The following is an 18853-nucleotide window of genomic DNA, read 5'->3' on the forward strand; positions in this document are numbered from 1 at the left end:
GGGGGTCCGCCGCCAGTCCGCTGAACCACCAGGTGGTGTCTTGAGACCACGGAACGCACCTTCCCCCGTAGGTCGTTCCACCTCTTCCTGATGTCTTCACGATTTCTTGGGTGCTGTCCCACTGCGTTGACCCTCTCCACTATTCTTCACCATAGCTCCATCTTCCTTGCAATTGAGGTGTGCTGCACCTGTGATCCGAATAGCTGTGGCTCTACCCGGACCATTTCCTCCACCATGACCCTGAGCTCCTCCTCCGAGAACCTGGGGTGTCTTTGCCGTGCCATGGAGTGGTGTAGGTGATGTGTGGGGTGGAGTGTAGGGTGATAAGTGTGCTGATATGTAGTGGGGTGTTGTGTGAGGTGCGTGGAAGTTATGTGGGTGATGATGTTGTGTGCCTGTGGATGCTGTTGTTCTTGCTGGTGCTGTCTCTCTCTGGCTTTCGTTCGTGATTTGTTGTCGTAAGGGTTTGTGGGTGATGTGGGTGTGTGTTTTATATTGTATTGGGTGTGTGGGAGTGGTGTGTGTATGTGTATCAGGTGCGTGTATTTCGATTTGTCCAATGTGGCTGTGTTTTGTAAATGTGTGTGTATTTTGAGCGCAGCAGTGTGTACCACCAATGGAATACCGTGGTTGAAAGACCGCCACGTGGATTCGTGGGTCGTGATAGTGTGGGCGTATTTCTGTTGGCGTGACGATGGAGGTTTTGTTTTCGCCAGTTTATCACTGACCTTTGGTGTGGCGGACTTGTGTGGGTGTCTAGATTTTGGGGGATTCAGAACTGTGGGTCATAATAGCTGTGGCGGAATTCCGCGGCCGCAGCGGAGTTTTGGCGGTCTTCTGCACGGCGGTAAGTGGCTTTTACCGCCAATGTTGTAATGAGGGCCATTATTTTGGTTTTTCCTTGTACTTTTTATAAATTGTATACTTTTAATTTCTTTTTGATAAATACTCAATGTGTAGTTAATAAATATTAAAGTGAACATTTTTGTCATGTGTTTTGATTGTATGATTGTTTAAAATAAACAAAATGTTTCATATCACTTTTAATATTTGGATTTTGGGTTTATATGGGGAAATGGTGACTGGATATTCAAGTATTTATTTTACTATTTATATTTTACTTCATCTTTTAGATTGAGATTGTAAGCTTTGTATTTGTAATTTGTTAAAACAAAACACTTTGAAATGTAATATTTAACACTGAAAACTTATTTTTTGCTTGGTAATTGTTAAAGTTTTAGTATAACTTTAAATAAATTACTGTTAAAATGATTACATTTAGAATATTTTTTTAAGATTTGAACTCCATTCATATTTCATTTAAATTTTATGTATATGTGTAGTTATTGCTTGCCTATATTGACTTTATCTTTATTTACATTTCATCACTTTCTAAATGTTTTACGTCATTTTAAAATTATTATTCATTTTATTTTCTTTAAAAAATGAATCTCAATGTTTAGGTTATTATATAAACATGTCATGTTTATAATATTTACATTATTAGTACACATGTTTCATAAATGTACAACCTTGTATTTTAGGAATATTTAATCTATATCAATGTTATGAGTTGATTTTTTTAAACATTTATTTACACATTTTTTAGGATTTTTTATTTTTTATTTCTAAATGTTGTTAATATTGCCTGTTATGTTCTATTTCTTATTTTGCAATATTTAATGTTTAGAGCATGGATGCAAATTATAAGCATTTAGTCTAAATAACAATTATTGTTATTTTACTGGTGTTAATGGGTTTGTAAAATAATATACAGTGTTGTGGGAATAGTAAATGTGACCCCTTTAGTGTCCAACATCTTCTCCAAAATGGATTAGTTTGTAGTGGAAATAGTAAATATAAGTCATTAGTGTCTAACACCTTCCTAAAATGGTTTTGATTGGATTGGGAATTACTACATGTGATCTCTTTAGTGTCTAACAACTTCCCCCAAAAAAGTTTAAATTGGGGTGGAAGTAGTTAATCTAGTACATAGGACAGGGTGCCTTGTAATTGAATGGTTGCACATGTACCTTTTATTTTTAGTTATCCTGGTAGTGAAAAAACCCTAAATTCATTTTTCACTACTGTGAGGCCTATCCCTCCCATAGGATAACATTGGATATTCCCTATTACAAGCTGTATTTTCCAATTGGGATCTGATAGCTGTCTCATGTTTGGTGTCTTTGGAATTGTGAAGAAAGCCCCTATTTAATGGTAAAGTCAATTTTGAATTACAATTTTGAAAATACGACTTTTAGAAAGTCCGCATTTTTCTGCCCTTACCATTTTTGAGTCACATGACTAGTGTAACTGACAGTTAGACTTTGCTTCCTAACAGTCACATGTTGGAGGGATTAGGTGTGCTGAAGGGGCCATCTGGTGGCAGGATGGGGGACCAAGCTGAGGACAGACCCACTTGCAACTGAATAGAAGTTGCTCTGCCTTCACACAGAGGACCTATCACCTCTACCATGTCACTGCAGCCAACCTGGAGCCAGGGCAGAGGAGTCTGGAAATTCTTTGCGCTTCAAAGCCACTGTCTAGAAGTTTCTCCCATCTTCCAGAAGAAGAACACCAGGGTATGAAAATAGGACCTCAGACATCACCTCTTCGGTTCACTCCTGGGCCTATGAAAATACACTCAGGGGACTGCTTGCTACTGTGACCTGCAGTGCACTCTATAATACTGCCTTGCTGTACCTGGAACAACTGCTTTGCTCCTTGGTAGCTGCCTTGAACCTTCAAAGGGAAGGCCTGCTGTTGAGCTCTGCATCTTCACCAGAATCCAGAACTACCAGAGTGACTCTCAGGGCTAGCTTGCTGACCTCCTGTTCTGAGCTACAGGGAAACAAAGGGTTCCCACCACCTTGTACCTTCACCTGGACCCAGCCTAAGTGAGCCCTGAACCCCATAGTGGTATCTCACCAGTAATGGACCCTTTTTTGTTGTTCTAAATGTTCCCAGATTTCCCAAAACACAAAATGAGGACTTAAAATATATTTTCTCAAAAACTGCCCGGGGAATTAGAAAGATACTGGGACCAATCTCCTCGCCTACGCACCAATTGGATTGTCTTTGTGGCTGCTCCTGCTACGTTCTTCTCCACAGTAGCAATTCCTGTTCAGTGCTCCTTTGCCAAGGTGAATGTGGCCTTGTAGAACTGCCGTGGATGCAGCCCTATGTCTTGTCCTGCTGAAGATTTTTCAGCTTCCCAAAAAGAGAAGGACCTGATTATGACTTCAGCTGTTTTACTGCCAGCCAGCTGCATTGGTGGTCCAGAAAACAGCAGCACCCTGACCACTGTATTATGATATCCCTGCGGAGAGTCAGACAGTCTGTGCTTGCTCTGTGTGGCTCATAACTGGGCTGCACTTTACACTCTGCCCTAAATGCAGATGTCACATCGTCAGCTGTGGCATTGAGCTGCTACAAGGGGCTGCACTGGTGCCAGCTCTGGATCCAGGGCCAGGCCTCTCTCCTGCCTCCTTTCACTCTCCTGAGCAGCCTGGGAGCAGGAGGAAGAAGGAGACAGAGTGGCAGTCCACGCCCCCTGGACGCTGTACCCAGGTACAACCTTCGTTTCACTTTCTCTTTTATGTGCACGGAGGCCGTCATTGGGTATGGAGAGTATTTGCATATGAGGAGGGTGGGCGTGGGTGGGTCCCATGAGAGCTCCAGTTAAAAAGAACCTGTCTCCCCAGAGTCCCTGTGAAAGGAAGCAGTGTTATAGGGTATGGTGCTGAGGTCAGCAGAAAGAGCTGGTGACCAAGTGAGTGATAGTCCGGCAGCCCCCACCGGATAGAGATGTGTGTGGCCTGAGAGAGTGCCTTAGAGCCCAGTGCTAAGCAAGGCTGTGCACTTTGTGAAAATACCAGGCTGCTGGTGGTGAGCTGGTTTGCTGCCACTAGTGCTGGTCCCTAAAGAAAGGGCAGTCTGAGGCTGGATGTAAGTGCTGACAAAGTGATTTCAAGGCTGATGCAAGACAGAGAGTGTGCTTGGCCCTCTGTAGCAAGTTTGTGAAGGAGGGCAGTTTGTGAAGGGACATGTGTACGTGTGAGAACAGCTGGCTCCAGGCCGGTGGGCTGTGTCAGCACAAGAGGCCTATAACAGAATCTTTTGCTGCCTAGGGACCTGACCTGAATGTGCCCGATCTCTAAAGCACTAAACAGGATCAGGTCTGGCTAACCTGACCCGACCCTGCTTAGCACTTCTGAGATCAAGCACATTCGGGCCAGGGTGCCACATTGGGCTGCTGCCACTCTGCAGCACGCAGAACTCCACGGAATTCCAAGGAGCTGTAAGCCAACTCCGCAGAATACACGGAGTAGAACTCCATGAGCTCTGCCCACCCCTAATATTTTGGTGATGTGGGCCTTTATTTTACAGAGCATTACCATGATCTGCTCAGTCCGGTGTTCCAACCTTGAAATCCTGTATTTCTGGTCAGCAAGCTCTCTTCTGAATTCACAAAAGGGGGCTCTATGTACTGCTGGACTACCTGGGATGTGCTAGCAGCGCTCATGGATGCAGCTGGTAATGATGGTCCTGGGGCTGCAGTGGATTGTCCTTCCCCTGTAGATACTGGTGTGTGTGTGAGGCCTGAGACTTTCCTGCTGTGTGGGTGCTGGGGGCAGATGGCTATTTGGGTGACATTGCTACATGGAAAATGGATGTGACAGGTATCATATGTTGAAATGGAGCGTAGAGCAGTCATCCTTTTCACACAGAGGTGCGTGATACTATTCTCATGACCACACAGGCCAGTACCTGGTGAGTTGTGCCATGGCATTATGCATAGCCCCGAGCCACTTGATGTGTCTCACTATGCTGCCCATTGCCTTAATATGTGTCCAGAAATCTGGTCAGTATGTTGCTCCCCAGCACAGAGCACCACCATCACATATGTGGGTGCATGCATACCCTACCCCTTATCTGCTCAAGGATTTTGGAACAGCAATGGCTAATGCTGTACATTGTATGAAGCTGTTTGCATCACATCATGGACATTGTCATGACCACCACTACCTGATGATGTATTGAGTGATAGTATGTCGAATGACAATGTTGCACGGGCATCCCTCAGGTCAATCACACATGTCAAGTTCTGTGAGGTTGACATGGGTTGGCAATGTAACAACATATAACACAGAGTATCGGACAGTGCATCACAATGGTGGTTGGTGAGTGCTCAAATAGGTCGTTTGACATGTCTCTGTGACATACATTGGTAAGGCAAGTTTACCTGTACATATATGTGCTGGACCCATGCATACACATCTCAGCTGCAGTATTTAAATTTTGCAGATGAACTCCTTCTGCAACATTTTTCAAGCATGGCTAATTGTAATGGCACTCTGGACATACATGGGTCACAGGACACTCAGCCATGACTCCTTTTACTCCTGCACCACTTTTCTCATCACATATTCATGACTATTCAACACACAACACTAGTCTGGCCCTTACTCCAAGACAGACAAAAAGACTGACTGTAGCAGAAAGTGAAACCTACTTTGTAGTTCCTGATGGTGCAGCATGGCAGCTCCATTACCTCACTTCCTGTGATGCTGCACTTTTTTTGCAATGTGTCATTTTTTTCTGACGCAACGGGCCAATACATCTTTTTTATGTTGCATGACAATGCAGCATGAGGACGTTCATATGCGTCGCATGTATGGGTCATTTTTGGCAAACGCAGTGCTTTAAAAAAACAGGCATTGTGAAAATGCATGCAATGTCTGTCATAGGTGTGAAGATGTATGTTGTCATGTGTAACACATGTATACATTTTCACCAAGATGTGGATTGTTGTCTTGCCTGTCAATGTTGGTGTTGCACATACTCATCCCATGAAATGTGTAAAATGTATGTGTTGTGAGTATATATGGGTGATGGTACATGCCTTACAAGGATTAGACAATATGATTTCATATACTCCATGGAAATTACAATTTCTGAGGGTTGCCTCATGTGCAAACTATGGGCCAGATTTACAAGGCCCTAGAGCCTGTTAATGCAACACTGGCATCATTTTTTCAATGCTAGTATGGTGTTAAAGAGGCCATTACCCTTTGTAATTTTTACAAAATTTCACAGTGCATTGTGCCTCTTTGTAACCCCTTGTGCCACATTATGCCTGCGGCAGGCATAATGTATGCACGTGGGGGCGTTCCCACGCAGGGAAGCCCGTAAAAATGGCACAGTGAAATTGACAACATTTCACTGCATCATTTTTAGTCATTTTTAATGCCCCCCCAAGGCAGGCATTAAAATGAGTTGCACATTACTTTCAATCGTCCTTCCTTCACCTTTCAGGATTGGTGCCACAATTTATGGTGCTAATCCTGCAAAGTATCACAACAGCATCATAAATTATGAAGTTACTGCCCTAAAGTGTGCTATGGTGAGCAGTATTGCAAATACGGTGCACAAATGGTGTCGTTACGATGGTGTGGAGACGCAAGAAAAGGTGGAGAATCAAAGCTGATGAGCCACTTTCTTGTAAATATGGCCTTAAGTGCTGGCCGATCTATGCATTGCTTACTTTAGCCCCAGGGATACCATGGACTAGCCATGGAATGTGGTCTGTGCACCCACATGTAGGACTGCGCACATGTCAAACAATATGGGACCGAGGTGAGGGGGGTGGTGACAATGTGTGCTGCAGGCAAGTGCTGTGATACTTCAGGTCTCATTTACAAACCGCTAGCACCAGAGGAGCATTACTGTTTCCCAACTTCATGTCTTGCCATGTGCACAATATGTGTACTGTGAGTGTACAGATGTGAGGGTACATGCATTATTAGAATCACACTACGCAGAGGGCTTTTGGTTGGTTTGTGTAGCCTTGCAGCTTGAGATATGTGGCCCATCTGCACAACATGTTTATGTACATCATACCCTTGCTAAGTCTATATCCAGGGATGCTGATGACTTTCACTGGATTGTAGGCAGATTACCCACCCCTATGGCAGTGCACTAGTGTGACAATTTGACGTGTGTCCCAAGGGGCATACATCAGGCTGTCACTTAACATGTTTAACTTACTCTTCCCTGTGCAGGCAATTTTTGTGATGTGGTAAACCCACATTTGTCATGAATGTGCTTATTTACATGACATGCATACAAGTGTTCTTCATGCGTTATATTTTCAGCATCTGTCCTGGGATATGACTTTAACAACCCTTCAAATACATTAATGGAACATATACCTCCTTCAGAGCAATATTTTTGCTTATGTTGGTGAACAACTTTACCCTCTGTTGATATATCTCTATGATATGTAAGTGTTAAGAGGTTATTTTCCCAAACACCAGGCCCCATGATGCATATTTGCATTTGTCCATATTCAAATTTGCGTTCTACACAAACTGGGATACCTAGGGGGTACATTGAGTTTGCATTTTGTGACAATGTTCCTTGCACATACACCTCTTCCTTTAGCACAGAGTCTGCATGGCAGGCCAGCCGTCATACAGGGATGGTAGGCTACACATCAGTGCACAGTCATGTGCAGTAATCCAACTGTGCAAATTAATCCCATGCCCTATTATTTACTGGGGACTTACAGGTTCTTATTGTCAGCCTTGCCCTATTATCTACTAGAGACTTACAGGTTGTTAATGTCAGCTTTGTTCTATTATCTACTAGTGACTTACATGAAACTGTGTTTAAGGATGGTATTTGTTCCTTTTAAGCATTGGTACTTTATTGAGAGGAAGTGTGAAAGGGACATGCCTGCAGACCTAGGTTACAGATGGTGTTAGTTCCAACATGCATCACTTATACTTGTTTGTGGTGGTCAGGTACACAGGGGGACTTGCTGACAGTGTGACTGGGATGTTCATTGGCCTACACAGTGTGTGCGCTTATGTGTATTGCCTTCCATAGTTTCAGTCTTTTTTTAAGTGAGTGTTTGACATTGTGTTTACATTCCCACACAATGTAACCAGATTGTGTATTGTGGGCTTCAGGTGCCCTATTGCTGGCAGTGTTTGGGCAATTTGTACTTGCTCCTCATCTTCATCATCGTCGCTGTCCAGTCCTTCATGTTCGTCACAGTATCTGGACCATGTGACATTTGTAAATGGACATTTGCTCTTCTACTGGTCAAGCCCTATTTTCTGTATCATGACCACTATATGCAGGATGAGTGACTGACACCCACACATTTCCAGACTCCAGTCACAGCACTTGTGTAGTCAGTGAGCCACGTCCACAAAGTGGCTGGGCCAGGTGAGTAGACAAGTATCTCAGCTATCCTTCAACATGTGTGTGGTTTCCATGGGCACTCACACAGCTGCAGCCAACATCCTTTGTCAGATGCACAATATGTGTGGGTTGATTGAGTGGTTTGTTCCGACAACCATGATTACAACATGCATGTGTTCACATGTCTGTGTCTTGATTGCCACCTGCTGTTTAGCAAAGTTTTGAGACATGCAATGTCATCTTTTGGCATACATGGAAGATGACAGCTGAAATGAGTGTGACAGGAAGGGGCTTGCAGATGCAGTATCCTCTGTAGTTTACTCACTATGGCCCTGATTTATACTTTTTTGTGCAGCATTACTGTCATTTATTGATGCAAAAGTGGCGCAAACTTACAAAATACAATTGAATTTTGTAAGTTTGCGCCGCTGCTGCGTCAGAAAATGACAGTAATGCGGCACAAAAAAAGTATAAATCAGGGCCGATATGTCATATATGTGTGTGTCACTGAGGGACATGTTCTAAGTTATCACTTGTGATTGTGGCATTCAGACACTGAGTTGTCACATAGCTGACACTGACATTCTTTTGTAGGTACTGACTACTCACAAGTCCAAGGCCAGACTTATGTACAGCTTTCATCATATGGATTCACAATTTGTCTGCTGTCAAATTTCAACCAGACAGACTTATGTGATATGTGTGTTGCTACGTTGCATATGTGCTCAACTGGCAAAGCAAACATTACACATGCACATTAATATATCAGTGCATTGTTGTAGTTTTCGGTACTTCCTGAGTGTGCTCTTACTTGATTTCCAACTGTTGTGGCATAGTCATGATTTCCAAGCTGTGGTTGAGTTGTTGATGTATTTGAATCTGACAAATGCTCTAGGACAAATGTGTGGTCAAGTGATTTTATTGAGATATTGGTGCACAGTGTGTAATTGGGTACAATGTTTAGGCAAAGACGTTTTGCATAATATTTGTCCCTCTGCGTGCCCCCACAGGAGTATTTTGTGCATCTCCCTCCTGAGATGGATCGTCATTGTCCCCATCCTCCTCCTTGGGTCCTCCACCTGTTCATCCCAGGGAACATTGGTCCTACCTCAAATGTTATGCAATATTGCACAAACTAGTATGATTATGCACACAAGGGGTGGTACATATAACAGTCTCCTCTGATAAATCAAGGTATCTGAACCAGGACTTATGGATGCCAAATGTCCTCTCAACCACATTCCTTGTTCTTCTGTGTGTCTCATTTTATGCCTTCTCAGCATCAGTGTGTGGCTTCCCATAAGGTGTCATCACTTATGGATGGCTGGTGCCATATCCTTGATCCGTTGCAATGGGGAAAGAGAGACAGAGTCATAGTTGCCCTTGTGTTTCCTCCCAACTGGCTTTGCACAGTGTTTGTCAATGATGTAGAAACTCTTATTTGCATCTTAGCTTGTGTGCGTTCCTGTTTGCATGCACAATTGTATTGTTGTGTTTTGATGACCTTCTAGTCAGGGGTACAGCTTCAGTGGTGTGGTGATTGTGTGATTTTGTTGGCATGACACCCCACCCATGCAGGAGCTGTCTGATATTGCAGATTAGTTTACATTTTTCCTGTCACATTTGACCTGCCAATGTGCCATATTATCTGAGTTAAACCTGGTTTTTATGGTGTGTGTCATGAGATGGGTGTTGTGCCCTTTGTGTTGCATGTGGAACCCCTCACTGTACATGGTACACCTCCCATGTACATAGCCCTGCCATCTATATTTCCTTGCTAGCATGCATGTGGGCCTGTAGACATAATGCTAAGTGTGGCATAGTAACTTCAGATGTGTTACCATGTATCTGGCTAGTTTACATGCCCCTGAAGCACAGGACAGCCCAGGTAGTGTTTTGCTGCATTGCCCTGCAACACTGGTAAAGGCTAGTGAAGTACTTTGTCTACTAGATATTGTGCATTTCTGTCCTCTACCAGTGTGCTGGCAGAAAGTCAGCTGCCAGGCTGCAACATCAGCACCCTTGCAGTATGGTACAGTGATGCCTGCATTGCAGGGGTGATTGTTCCTGTGCAGTAAGGTGTCCCTACCTGTGCACAACCAATCAATGATGGCAATTTCCTCTTTAGAGTGTGCTGCAGAATGCATCACACATAGAAAAAGTGTTCATGAAGAGAGCCTCAATTTCTTTTGTTCACTGGACCGTGGTAATCCCACACCTAGGGTGGCATTGTTTATTGGTGCTGCCTCAGGTTTAATTGTTGTAAATGTGGGGTACCACCAAAATGAAAAGTATGTTGCAGTAGCATGCCCATTGCAAAACTTATTGCATACTCCTTCCATACTAAGGGGCATGTATCCACACTAAGGGGCATGTATACTTCAGATGATAGTATCGGATGCACTCTTCTTCCCTGAGGCCAAAGATGGTGGCCTGTTGGCGATATACCCACTCTCTTCTGTGCTGTGTTTGTAGCTGCTGTTGTATTGATGGAGGGTGCTGTTGTGGTGCTGGTGCTGCTTGGCATCATCGCCGCCGGTTGCCTAGCTGGAGCAGTAACAGGTCCATGTTCTTCTGTTGGTTGCCAGAGTGCCTTGTGTGTGTTTTCCCTATGTAGCAGTGCTTGAGCTTCATTTTAACGCCTGGTCTGACAAAGCATTAAAATGTTGATGCTAATCATGGTTAGCGCCATTTTTCCTAGGCATGTGTCTTTTTGCGGCAGGCTTGTAAATATGTCACTAGCGGGATAGTATAATTTTTTAGTAGGGAACACCTACCTTCCATACCATTGTCATTAGTCGGCGCAGAGTAAAGCAGAGCAACTAAAAAATTACTGGCATCTAGGAAAAATCGGCTAGACAGGACTAGCGCCACGCTCGGTTAGCACTGCTTTTGCACACAAAAAATGGTGCAAGGGCAGCGCAAAATCCTTGTAAATATCCCCCTGTATGTCTGTGCAAGGGTAGTGGTCATTTTAAATAAAAATTTGCTATTACCCCACTCCACTCTACTCTGCACCACTCCACACCACGACACTCTATCTACATTACTTCACTCTATGCCACTCCGCGCCACTGCACTCTGCACCACTCAACTCTTTGCCACTGCACTCTCCGTCACTTCATGCTACGTCTTACTACTCTACCCTTTACCACTCTATGCTGTGCCAATGCACTCTTCGCCATTGTACTCTACACTACTTCACTCTTCATCACTGCACTCTACACCACTCCAATCTAGGCCACACCAAGCTACTCTTCATGGCTCCACTCTATCTACATCACTGATCTCTATGCCAGTACTCTGTACGCCAATGCACTTTACTCTATAACATTCCTTTTTTTGAGCTGGATGTGGAAAACATACGTTATATAGACAACGCAAAAACTAAAGACCATTTAGACTAAAGATAAACACAGAGGAAGTTCTTAAAATGCCCAGTGATAAAAAACAAAATACCTTGTACAACCCAATATTAAACAACTTGAGTTAAGTCCAGTCCTAAACCGCAGCAGCATATACCTGAGATGCAGAACATATAGCAGCCATATAGATTGTGCAAAAATAGTGTCTTTAAAATACATCCCAGACTCCAATACACTGTGAAGACTAGTCCACTTGTGTAACCATGAATATATGAAGTGCATAAGTATATGGCAGCCGCCCATATTCAACTGGACATTTTCTCCACATAACAGATAATTGAAAAATCTGCATACATTTCAGCCGAGAAGATTTTGACGTGGCAGATAGTAAATGACAAAGGCCCTGATTCTGACCTTGGCGGACGGCGGAGGCCGTCCGCCAAGGTACCGCCGCCAAATGACCGCACCGCAGTCAGAAGACCGCGGCGGCCATTCAGACATTTCCTCTGGGCCGGCGGGCGGTCTCCAAAAGAGCGCCCGCCGGCCCAGAGGAAATGCCCCTGCAACGAGGACGCCAGCTCAGAATTGAGCCGGCGTAGTTGCAGGGGTGCGACGGGTGCAGTTGCACCCGTCGCGTATTTCAGTGTCTGCAAAGCAGACACTGAAATACTTTGCGGGGCCCTCTTACGTGGGCCCCTGCAGTGCCCATGCCATTGGCATGGGCACTGCAGGGGCCCCCAGGGGCCCCGCGGCACCCCCTACCGCCATCCTGTTCATGGCGGGTTTCCCGCCATGAACAGGATGGCGGTAGGGGGTGTCAGAATCCCCATGGCGGCGGAGAGGATTCCCCCGAGCAGCGGAAAGTCGGCGGGAGCCGCCGACTTTCCGCTTCTGACCGCGGCTGAACCGCCGCGGTCAGAATGCTCGTGGCCTGTTGGCGGTGCTCCCGTGGTCGGTGGCCCTGGCGGCCACCGGCCGCCAGGGTCAGAATGACCCCCAAAGTGTCTTGTGCGGATCAATATTAAGCACTCTTACATAAATTAGATTACAAACCGCAGCAGCAGATATTTAAAGTGTGAGTTGTATAGCAGCCAAATACATTGTGCAAACATGATTTCTATAAGTACAACCCAGAACTGGGCAACTTCAGATCCTGCAAAGACTAATCCATTTGTGTAGGAATAAGGGTCAGGTTTAAGAGTGCCTCCTGGCTCCACATGAACATATATTTTTTTAAGCTAATATGGTCCAACGAGGCCAAAATCGGTGTGGCAAATTTATAAAGTGGCACAATGCAACCCTTTGCACTACATTATGCCTGTGCCAGGCATAATGTATGCAAAGGGGGCATTCCCCCACTAGGGGGATGGAAAAAATGGTGCAAAGAAGTCTAAGAGATTTCTTTGCATCATTTCTTTCGGCACATTTTAACGCCTGCTCAGAGCAACATCAGATTTTTTATGCTAATCCTGCAAAGCTCTGAACTAGCGTCAACAGTTTTCCTTAACTACTGCCATGGTGTGCCGTATCTCGGATATGGCGCACACATGGTGACATTAAGGGGGCGCTAAGGAGCACTTTTCTAAAATCAGGCCCTACGTGTTTAAAGTGCATAAGTAATTGGCAGCATGGATATATTCAGCTGGTCAATTTCTCAGCATTTTGCATGAACAAAGAATCAGTATACCTTCCAACCTATCACTGACTAGTTAAGAGATCACAATAATAGGGAAAGTCTGTGAAAGCAGCACTTCACATATGAAAGCTTCATTTCATAGAGCTGTTGTCAAAACATAGTAAATTCACACTTATTAGACCTGTCCGAGCTACCCTCCCTTAGGAGTATATGTACTCTGTAACACTCAACTCTATGTAACTGCACTATATGCCAATCCACTGTACGCAGCTCTAATCGATCTGCACTCTACACCACTTTACTCTACACCATTACACTTTTTGCCACTCTACATAACTGCACTCTACCCTGCACCAATCCACTCTATGCCACTTCACTGTACTCTGAAACAATCTACTCTATGCCACTGCACTCTATGCAATTCTACTCCACTCTGTGGCACCTCACTCTATGCCACTCTATTCTTAACCTCTCACTCTGCCCAATGCACTCTACATATCTGCACTCTATGTCACTGCACTCAATGCCACTGCACTCTACTCTGCATCACTGCACTCTATGCCACTGCTCTCTATACCACTCTACTCCACTCTACGTCACTCTACTCTGCATTACTCCACTCTATGCTACTCCACTCTACACCACTGCACTCTATGCCACTGCACTCTATGGCACTATACTTTACTCTGCACCACTCTAACACCACTGCACTCTATGCCACTCAACTTTACTCTGCTGCACTGCCCTCTGCATCACTCAACTCTACACCACTCCACTCCTCACCACTCTGTTCTACTGTAGGCCACTGCAGTCTATGCCACTCTATTCTGCACTACTCAACGTTATGCAATTGCTTTCTATGCTACTGCTCTCCATGACACTATACTCTATTCTGCACCACTCTGTTACTCTATTCTGCACCCCTGCACTCTATGCCACTCAGCTCTACTCTGCCCCTTATACCACTGCCCTCCATGCCACTCAACTCTACTCTGCCCCATTGCCCTCTGATTTACTCACCTCTATGCCACTCCACTCTGCACACTCTATGCCACTCTGCTCCACTGCACCTCATGCCACTGTACTCTATGCCACTGTACTCTACTCTGTACCACTCTACTCTGTGCCACTCCACTCTGTGCCACTCTACTCTGTGACACTACACTCTATACCACTGCACCATAGTATGCACCACTCTAATCTGTGCCACCACATTCTATGACACTGTATTGTATGCCACTGAATTAAATGTGACTGCGCTCAATACCACTGCACTCTATGTGCTATACACTACAGCACTCTGCACCAATGCACACTACACCAGTCCACTCTACTCTATGCCACTCCAGTGTATGCCACTCTACTGGAATCCACACTATGCCGCTCCCACACACTCTCTGCCATTCCACTCTACAAGACTCTATTCCACTCTTCACCATTCAACCCTATGACACGCTATGACACTCTCCTCAACACCATTAACTTTTAGCAATGCTGAACAGCAGCGATGCAAGGGTAAAACATAGCTAAAACACATTGGCAAAGCCAAAAGCTCATGCATAGGTGAGACCTATTGGCTTTGCCAATGCTTGTTAAATTCTACATTTATCCGTGTGTGACACTGCATGCTGTTTGGCTTGTATTCAACAACTAGGCAGCTAACCCTTAAATGCAGTAACCCAATGAGCTCACCATTTTCCATCTTTATGGTGCCAATAGAGCAGTATCACCTTAGTGTGGCACCCAATACATTAATCCAACATAATACATCTTAACAAGGAGTGGCATACAATTTTTTAACTCCTACATTCCTGCATGTGTTGTATTCAACCCTTAAATGTGGCAATTCAATGCATTCCTCATTTTCCATTTTTGTGCTATTAATAGATCAGTAATGCCGCTCCACTTATAACACTTTAGTGTATTGACAAATACAGGAACTCCATATTATACGCCTAACCAGGAGTGGCATGCAATTAGCAATTCAGAAGTTAGTCAGGCTGAGGGGTCAGCTAGTAACCCTGTGTTAGACAATAGGCTACTAGCCATTCCACAGCAAAATAACAATTGAGAGGTGTTGCTTCTAAGACATATATATAAAAAATGTCCTACTTAATATTAAATAGCTCCCCACCATAGGGACCATTGACCTTCCTTACAGGACACTTACACATATTGATAAGGGAAAGGGTAGTATTGCCATTAGTTGGACTATCAAAGTCGAACAAGCAGTGTGACCACTGCGCTCCCGGTCTGCAGTCTGGGAGACATTTTGTACTTTATCACATACAAGGTGGCACAATCAGTGCTGCAGCCCTGGTTGGACCCTCTGCCTTACATGGTCTTGTTACCATGTACTAGGGACTTATAAGTAAGTCAGTCCTTGCCAATGGATAGCTAATTCGACATACATATTGTAGGGGATTATAACACTAGCACTAGGATCTAGTGAGCAGGCCTCAGCGCAATCTCAAAGCCAAAACACCTGCCTACCAGTCCAACTGGGTGCAAAAAGTGTGCTGGGTGGAAGGTGAGACCCGCAAGAAGCCTGTTTTTCCTTACAGTTAATTGCGGTTATATCTCAGAACCACGGGTGCCTAAACCACCCGTGGCTCAACAACGAGGTCGGAACAACGACCTCATTTTTACCACTAATGCCTTTACCACAAATGCATTTACAACGATTTTACCGTTGTAAACGCATTCCTGGTAAAGGCATTACCAATCAGCATGCACAATCCAGCATGTTTTCACCCCAGCCCCCCACCCCACCCCTTAAACCTAAACCATGACCACCCCTCCCCAAACCCTAATCAACCCCAACCCCCCACCCCAAAAACTAAAAATACCCTGAGTCCCCACACCGCCCCTAAAACCTAAACCCCCCAGCCCACTCCTTAAGCCTAAACCCTACCCCCAAACCCTAATCACCAGAGCCCCCCCACCCCCCCAAAAAACAGCCCCAGTCCCAGCCCAACTTACCTCCTCCTTCACCGTGTCCACTCTGACTCCCTTCTTCTGTACCTTAACCGCGCATGTACGTTGTTCAGACATGCGTGGTTAAGGTACCAAAACCAGGAAGTCGTGGAAAACGAAAGAGTTGTTTTGCTTTCGTTTTTCACAACCTCGTGGTTCCGGACTCGTTCTTCCAGGTGTTTACCATTAATTACAATATTGTTTTTCATTGTAGAACTTCCATAACAAGCATTTGCATCAAAATGAGTACACTTCCAATTCATGATCTCGTCCTTTGTGCTTTTTTCACTGTATATGAATAAAATTGTGAGAAAGCAATTGTTTGCCTTTCCCTGATGAGATATATGTGTCCACAAGTAGTATAATTTTATTAATACATTTGTAAAAACATTTATAATGTTTGTTAACATAATTTAAACATGGTTTCAAACATTTTGCAATTTATACTTATATATGTGCTGTGGCTTTTCTTTCATATAGTTGAGATTTAGGTCAGACAGGCTTTCCTTTCCTGTTAGTGAGAAAATATTTGTTTTAGAATTATGTTTAAAATACAGGTTTGATCATTTTTGGGGATGGCAGAGTTTACATTTAAGTTTTATGTAAGTTTAATGTACATCCTTGTTTTACTTTTATAGCTGTTTTTATTTTACTTAATTTGAACGTACCATTGTCTAGGTTAACTAGTGTGCAGTAGGAGGTTTTGGTGTGCAGTACTTCAATTTTGCTGAAGTATTTCTTCAGTATTTAAGAATTTTTATGGACAAAAAAGAGAGTAATTTGTTTAAATATTTGTGTTTTACAATTATCTTGGGTTGCATTGCAGATACGTTCATTTTTAAACTCACCTTTGAATGTGGCTGATTATTTGTTGAAGTCTTCTTTCTGGCCTTTCTTTGTGTAGCCTAGCTGAGTGTCATTTTCATGTAGCTGTTAAGTTTCTTCTGTGATAAAATTATGAGATTTTGTTATCTTTTTATGTGTATTTGTTGGATTGTTGGATTAATACTATATTTTAAATGGCAAATGTATTTTTTTTATTTTGTATGTGTGTTTCTAATATTTATTTTCTTGTAATATTCTTTGATTTTTTTTTTTAAATGTGTATAGTAATAGTATATGCTGTTGTAAAACGTGTGGGGGGAAATGGGCCTTTCAGTGATATATTTAGTATGTGCTTGCATCTCCTTTAATAACATACTGGAGTACACAAAGGCAGAAAACACTTAGCAAAGTGTGCAGGCTTTAATTGATCCATCAGTTTATCAGAAGAAACAAAAGTGTACCTAAAATGATGTAATACGTGAATACAATAATGAAGTCCAGTGGAATTTGCATTGCACCCAATGCTAACAGGCACTTCAGTGTGATCTACTGAAACCACATTGAAACAGTCTGTTTTCTAGGTGTTTAACACAGTTTGGTACAAAAACTGATACTTCCACAACTTTTTCCAGCATACAACAAAAATTTGTTCTTCAGTGGCAAGTTGTTTCCGTACCTTGTATTTGTGATGCTAGACATTCATGTTTCTGGTATGGATTTCAAGTTTGTTTGTTTCATACATTATGAGACTATTAGTTTTTATACAATTTTAATTGGATATATGGATCCAAATCTTGCTCATCTATAGTAAACAATTTGTGGGAGCTCCCAGACTAAACATACAGGGGCAGATTTATGTGGCCCAACGAGGCCAAAATCTCCACACCAAATTTACAAAGTGGCTCCATGCATGCATTGCGCCACTTTGTAAACTTTTGAGCTACATTATGCCTGTGCAAGGCATAAGGTATGCAAAGATGGCATTCCCCCATTAGGTGGGTTGGAAAAAATGCACAAAGAAATCTAAAAGATTTCTTTGCGTCAATTTTAGAGGCACCTTTAACACCTGCTCAGAGCAAGTGCTAAAAGAAGGTACACCATTTTTTACAATAGGCATCAATGGGTTTTGAAGGATTAGCATCAACATTTTTTATGCTAATCCTGCAAAGCTCCAATCTAGCATCATACATTTTTACACTAGTTCCCCTAACTACCACCATAGTGCCCCGTATCTTAGATACAGAACACACATTGTGGTGTTAGGGGGAAGCTAAGGGGCACAAGAAAAGTGGCTCTGCACTGGGTGCAGCGCCACTTTTCAGCATCACTTTTCAGGCTCACAGTTTTGTTTAAATACAGATATAGCAACACCATAGCGGGACTACATGAATTGTCTATCTGCTGGTTATAAACACACAGTACAAAAGCAAATGCCTAAGTTTGTCACCCTTTGCGTAGATGCCATTAGATCTAACTGCTTTACCGAGGGTTCACATCTTGGGGCTTATTTATGAGAGTTTTGCACTGACGACACATCACTTTTTGTGACTCTTTGGTGGTGCAACCCTCTTAACCATATCTATGAGGCCACACAAAGCCACTTTATATGCCTTTGAATGGCCCCATAGATGTGAAATAAGGCAAAGCAGCACAAGTCACTGTGTTGCCTTACTTTGAGCCAGGGAGGTGTTTCATGGGCATTCCAGTGGGTTTTCCCACACAAGACCCATGGATTTTAATGCTGCCCCAGATTTGCTTAATCACGTAAACCTGGGGAAGTGCTAACACGTGGCGCCTCCTGAAGTGAGATGTAACAAGGAGAAATATTTGTATTTCT

At 43.6% G+C, this 18853-nt stretch overlaps 1 protein-coding gene across 1 annotated transcript in view; it reads left to right on the forward strand.

The window, feature by feature from the left end:
* The window catches only part of LOC138259482 (cytochrome P450 2F2-like), a 612238-nt gene that overhangs the window by 75364 nt on the left and 518021 nt on the right, over positions 1 to 18853 (forward strand). The window lies entirely within an intron of this gene.

The sequence above is a fragment of the Pleurodeles waltl genome, chromosome 9 (genome assembly GCF_031143425.1).
Source record: "Pleurodeles waltl isolate 20211129_DDA chromosome 9, aPleWal1.hap1.20221129, whole genome shotgun sequence".
In the NCBI taxonomy this organism is placed as follows: Eukaryota; Metazoa; Chordata; class Amphibia; order Caudata; family Salamandridae; genus Pleurodeles; species Pleurodeles waltl.